A 7,068-nucleotide genomic window follows, 5' to 3' on the forward strand; every position below is an offset into this window, starting at 1 on the left:
TCTGACTTTAATTTTAAAAAAGTTCTCTCAATATTGGATAAATCTAATGGCAATCTGAAAGTTCTATGACTGGTCATACCACCAGGTAGTAAAATTGATGCTATTCCAGTCCATGCCATTGATATTACTTTTTTCCCTTCTCCCAAAAAATAATATATAAGCGTTTTATAGAGAAATGTTTTTCCACATCCTCCAGGCCCGTAAATAACATACATTGAATTCAAATTTTGTATAATAATATCAAAAATTTCTCTTTGGTCGCTATTTAATTGGTTTATTAATTCAATAGCTAATTCTTTATTTTGAAGTAAAAATAATCTTTCTTCCTCTACTGTTATTTCTTCTTCGGTATATATCGGATCTGGTAATCCAAAATCTGAACATGATAAATTTTCTGAATTAAAAATTAAATTTATTTCTTGCAGAGCTCTTTGTTCATGATTATCCTTAAATCCCTCACAAAAATATTTCTTAAAATTATCCCAAATTTTGGTAACTACATGAGTATTGTCTGTAATAAGATACCATGCTAAAAATTTTCTTAATTCTCTTGGCATCATAATACTACACGCTTCTTCAAAAATTTTAAAAACCTGAATATCATTTTCCACTAATCCCATTGCTATTGCTGTATCTTTAAATGAATTATAAACAACATTATCAAATGTTTTTAATTCTTCAAAAGATTTTGCTCCGGTAACCCTATTTAAAATTAATTTTAAATGAAATCTTTCAATATCTTTTGGGCTGACACTATTCATTCTACCTAAAGCTTTAGAAAATCCTTGTCGTTTTTTCCAAATTTTGTTATCCTTATCAAAAAAATAAAATTTTGGTATATTAGAATATTTAATGTTTTTAGCATTTTTATCGTTTTTGTTTAATGTAAACCAAGCAGTTAGTGTAGTGTCATTATTCTTTTTTAAAGCTTCTAGTTCCTTATTTTCTTCAAAAATTATATTTTGCTGTTTTTCTGTATGGACAGCTAGTCGAATAATAGAATGTGAACGTCCTGATAAAGGTAATTCTTCTATTCGCCATGCAGCTTCCATAGGACTAACGTATCGACAGTTTTCATATTGAGTAATTTCGTCATTAATTTCGCAGTCTAAATTATTATTTTCGTTACATTTATTTACTGATATATATGCTCTGTCATGGCCTTTATGCATATATTTATATACATACTTAATACTTGTCCTTGGACAAGAGCAATATTCAACATTTATGTGGCCTTTATATTTTTTTAATAAAAAAGCATTATAAGGAACAATCATAGAAATATCCAATTTTATAAGTTTTCCATTAACTTTTTTATTATAAAAATAATTTTTGTGTTTATTATCCCTTCGCCTGTATTTTGGAAAGCCAGTTTTTTCAAATTCAGTATTATTTGAGAATTCCTTCGGAAAGTTTTTAGAACATAAATTTTTATTTTTGTCAAAACACGAAGAATCTTGTTCATGTGGGCCATGTGTCATATGCTTTATAACTAATTCCCGTAGTTCATCATCATCCTCAGGAATTTCTGCCGAAATATATTTATCAATTTCATCTGCATTTAGTAATTTATTTTTATAATTTAGAACAAATAACAAATGAGAATGAGGTAATCCTCTTTTTTGAAACTCTATTGTATAAACATATGCTAAAATTTTTCCAAATACCTTTCCACTTAAAATATCGGATATTATGCAACGTAATTTTGCATGAAATAAACGAACAGTAATATTCGGAATATCATTACATGTTGTTCCTGGTGGAAAATTTTTGAGCACTCTTTTTAATTCAGGCCTATTTGGATTACATGTAACTGTAATAAATAAATCTGGTCTACCAATTTCGCGGTTTATAGTCATAGCATCTTGATAAAGTTGATGCATATACCTAGGACTACCTATATGGGTAGATGGTAAGACAAACATATTTCCTAAACCTTCTTTATTTTCAAAATTTTTTGAATTATTAAGGGCACTATTAGAAATATGATCAACTAATCCTTGGTAACATTCTATTCTTAATTTATTTTGATTAAAACGGAAGAAATTTAATCTATTGCTTTCAATTATTATATAAGCCTGAATTACATATTGCTGAGTTAACCTACCACAATATAAAATAGGATTAAATTTTTTATTAGGACGATAAGCTAATCTGTAAGAATAATATTGCAGAGCTGTTAATCTTTTTTTACTTTTAAAATTTTGTTTAAAATCTGGACTCCATCCTAAATCACCAGATGGAAACATAATAGGAAATGTCATTGGATCTAAATGAAACGATAATTTTTTTAACACTGTATCTTTCTGTGTTCCATTCGGGATATCTTTTGGATATACTTTAAAATCTATTTCTCTTGGAACTGCTCCATTTTTTGAAACTATTAATGCTGCACATTCACCAGTTTTTGGCTTGTTATATACATTTTTATTTAAATTAATTTTATTAACAAAACACAACGAATATTCTGAAATCAAATTATGTTGTGATAACTGATATAAAAATTTATATTTAATAGCATATGGATTTTTATTTAAAATATTTGTTAACAATTCTATATGTTTTTGAACCAAATGTTTATTATTTTTTAATCTTTCTAAACATGCAGTATAATCATCATAAATATATATTTGTCCTAAGTAAGGTTTTGTTCCTTTCTTAACAAAAATAGTATTAGGCGTGGTATGATAAATTTGACCCTGAATTTTTAAATTATAAACTCCTTTATTTAGACACTTTACCGTATTTGCATGAAAAGTTACAAAAGAAAACGAATTATTGTAATATCTAATTAATGGTCGGAAATCTTTGTTATATAAAAGAGCTTTTAAATTTTCATCGTAATCTTTCAAAGGTGAAATATTTATTTTACCACCATGGCAACAACTTTTTTTTGAAAACTCATTAGCCCAAAAAAACGCTCCACAATGAACACATTCATAATTCATTTCCCCAAAGTCTGAAAAATCTGTTTTTGACTTACAATATTTGGAAACTAATTGATTTGTTCTTCGTTTACACAATCTTTCTTCTACCATGAAACTTACTTTATCCTTTAAGCTTTTCTTACATACTTGTTTGATTTCCATATTTTCTACTAAATCTCCTTTTCTTTTCTTATCTAATCTTTCTTTATCGATATTTTCTACTAAATCTCCTTTTCTTTTCTTATCTAATCTTTCTTCAACCATATTTTCTACTAAATCACCTTTTCTTTTCTTATCTTATCTTTTTCCATCCATATTTTCTACTAAATCTCTTTTTCTTTTTTTGTCTAATCTTTCTTCATCCATATTTTCTACTAAATCTCCTTTTCTTTTTTTGTCTAATCTTTCTTCATCCATATTTTCTACTAAATCTCCTTTCCTTTTTCTATCTAATCGTTTTTTGTCATATTAGCAATTGCATTACAATACCTTTTTCTCTCTTTGACCAAATCATTTGAAATATATTCTTTTTTTTTAATAATATTGTTTCCCTATTTTTTTCATAATATAATTTATTGTAATTTTTTACACGATTATTGCAATAAAAAGTATTTGCATAATTTAAAATATCATAATGACCATTGTCTATACTTCCAGATAATAGAAGTGTCAGTTTATTCTCACTGCTAGGATTTCCAAATATTCTGATGCTGTTAAGAATGCTCTGTTTGATTGCTACATAAATATTGTATATTCTTACAAAAGCTTGAATTTCGACCTCTCCTCCGTAAATACCATGTCGCGACATGTATAATTTGTAGGAGTTTTGATTTAATAAACCTTCATTGTAAGATTCATCACCTATTATAAAAGGTTCAAAAAAACTCCAATTTTTCAACACATGCGAAACAATTTCTGCTCTCACTAATTTATGTTTCTCTTGGTCATTATATAAAAAAACAGAAAATGATCGAAATAAACAATTTCCATCTCCAATAATTTTAACTTGAACATTTTCATTCATTTTTAAATTAATATTTAATAAAACTCAAGTTTTTATTAAATAAACTTACAACTCAAAATTTTTTATCCAAATAAATTTTTAGCTATTTCGTCAATTAATTGAATCTAAAAACAATAATAATAATAATAAATAAAATAAAAATAATAAAAATTAAAATTGAACATGAAAAATAAAAATTAAAAAAATTTTTTTTTAATTTTTAATTATAAAAACAATTTATTACCCGTGTGGAAAAAGTTAATACACACGCAGTTAATAAGTCAAAAAGTAAAATAATTTTTTATCACCAATAAATTAATGTTTAAAATGAATCATAACAACGAAAAACGCGTTTTTATATTACATTTTTTTTTAAATTAACCCTGGATGATTCATGATAATAATCATAAAGCATATAATTAATTGTATTTTATAATTTGCATTTAATTGAAAAGTATAATTTAATATTAATTAAATGGTATATTTTGCAAGTTTAAATGGCATCAAGACGTTGCCATTAGTTGTCACGTAGCGTGCAATGAAGGGCGCTTATGAGCGGTCCAATCACTTTACCACACGGGTAAATGAAAATTTTTTCAAAAATTAATTAAAAAATAAACTTATAATATTATTAAAAAATTATCTTTTAATTTATTTATTTTAATTTATTTATAAAATATCATAAATAAAAAGTATATAATAATTAATATTAAATATAAATTAAAAAATTAATTAACAAAAAATATTTCTCAAAATTTTTTAATAATAATTAAAATAAAATTATATTATATTTGAACTTACTTTGAAAATTCAATACATATTTAATTATGTATTCCAAACTTTAAATTTATATATTTATTATTCCAAAATTTCATTTGATTTTAAAAGATCTTGAAATATTTTTAATATTTTCACAATAAATTTTAAATAATATGTATAATTTAAAAATATTAAAATTTGGACAAAAAAATCCAAGTGAAATTTTTTCAAATGACATATCTAATATAGTAAACATTCAATTTTTTAATAAAAGATAACTTCATATAATAACCTTAATTTAAGAAGAACAACATTTTTAAAATTTTTTAACCTTTTTAACCTATTTTTTGAAAATAAATATAATGGAGGGCGATAAAAGTAAGTATTAATATTATTTATATATTTTATAATAAAGCATTTAATTAATAATAAAAATAATAAATTAATGACAATAGTAATAATAAGTATTTTTCTTATAGAAAGGAAACAAAAAGAAAATTATGACAAGTCGGAGAAAAAAAAAATAAAAAAAGGTATTTTAGTTTTTAAAAACAAGAGCAATAAATATTAATAAATATATAGAAATATAAACAATAAATTATAAAAATTAAAAATTTTTATTCTAGAATCTGAAAACAAAGTTGAAACCACTCCAAATGCAGTGTCAGTTTCAAATGAAGGTGTTACGCCAATATTTATTTGGCGACATAAATAAAATTAAAACATTAAATTTTTATAATAAAATTATTAATTAAATATATCAGAATTATTTTATTTTAAAATTATTTTTCTTTATTCTTAGACTTGCTTCAAGTTAGATTGTAGCAACTCTAATATCATATTACCGTCAGGAATTTCGGGACGTCAGCGAAACAATATAAAGAAATAACGCGACTTTATTAGGCAACTCGCATCTTGGAAAAATAATAATTTTATTCTTTTTTTAAAAATTTAATTTATATGAAGCAAGCTCTTGGAGCCAACACAAAATTTTAAGAATATATCAATTAATGAAGAGTAATAATTTTATAATCTTCATTGATTGACTGTTCCTTTTATTTTAAATAAAAATCCTTGTAACTTTGTCAATAACGTTGTTGCAAGACTCGCGTCTATTGTAGTACACTAATAACCTTGCAGCAACGTTGCAGACGAAACTCGCAAATAACTAGCGAACCGCAATTTTGCGAAGGTTGTAGAATAAAGATTCATGACTCTGACATCCTTAAGAAGCAAATGGACCTTGTCGCAATGTTACCAACTTGTAACTTCCGTAGTTAGCGAACCGCAATTTTGCGAATGTTGCGGTTTCGATAATCAACATTGCCACAACCTCCTAAAGCTAATAAATCGTGCTAAAATCTTATTGAATGGTAAACAGCCGAGATATCGTCCGAAAACCTTTCAGCAACATTGCGAGTCGCTATTGAATAGATATATACATTTAATAATCAGATGTTACGCAACAAGTGCGAATTTCGTTCAAAATCATTAATTATTTATTTATGAAAATGTATTATTATATTATCCTAAATATATCGCAAAATATTTATATTATTGTTGCAAAAGAATTGTTAAATTTTAAATTATTAAAAATTAAATTTAAAATAGAAATTAAAATAATGAGATTCGAAATTAAAATAATATTTCTGCAGCCATGGGTGGGAGTCCTCACTGAACGCGTTGAGTGAAGGCTCCCCGCGCGTCCCTCGACATTGCGTGAGAGAGAAAGAAGACTGTATGTAACGGCGAAGCGTTCTCTCTCAGACACACTGTTCTCGCGGAGTACTGCGTTCTCTCTCTGTCCCATGGTTTTCTCCCTCGCTCCAATGACTAGTACGCGTCACTCCTACTCTTACGCTGTCGAATGCATAGTGGATGCTTGCTCTCTCGCACTCGTTAGGTATTACGACCATAATACACATTAGTATGGCTGGAGACGTCTATGCTGTACGCTATGGCACCAATACACCTATGTTTCCTTACTCACAGCCTATCTTACCTTGCCCCTCTGTATCTCTCAAGCCTACAAGCTATGCCTGCCATTGCTTTGCTATAATGTGCTTTTTAGATCTATATGCAACTGATCAATTCCAGATCAATATTGAGACAATTGATCTCAAAACTGGAATTGCAACAACATTCAAAATACTACAAAATAGATGGAATTTCTTTCTGATTGGAAATGTCCATTATCTTAAATTATATTAACCTTTTATATGAGAGGGTTAATTCTAAAATTTCAAAGATTAAATAAAATATAAAATTATTCAAAAGAATAATTGGAAATAATTTTGTTTCGAAATAACTTTATTATTTCAACACTATTTCACTAAACCGATTTTATTAAATTGCAAATTCAGCAAAACTGGCATGGCA

This window comes from Leptopilina boulardi, unplaced genomic scaffold (assembly GCF_019393585.1).
Source record: "Leptopilina boulardi isolate dan_hultmark-lab unplaced genomic scaffold, ZJU_Lbou_2.1 LbouV2_212, whole genome shotgun sequence".
NCBI lineage: Eukaryota > Metazoa > Arthropoda > Insecta > Hymenoptera > Figitidae > Leptopilina > Leptopilina boulardi.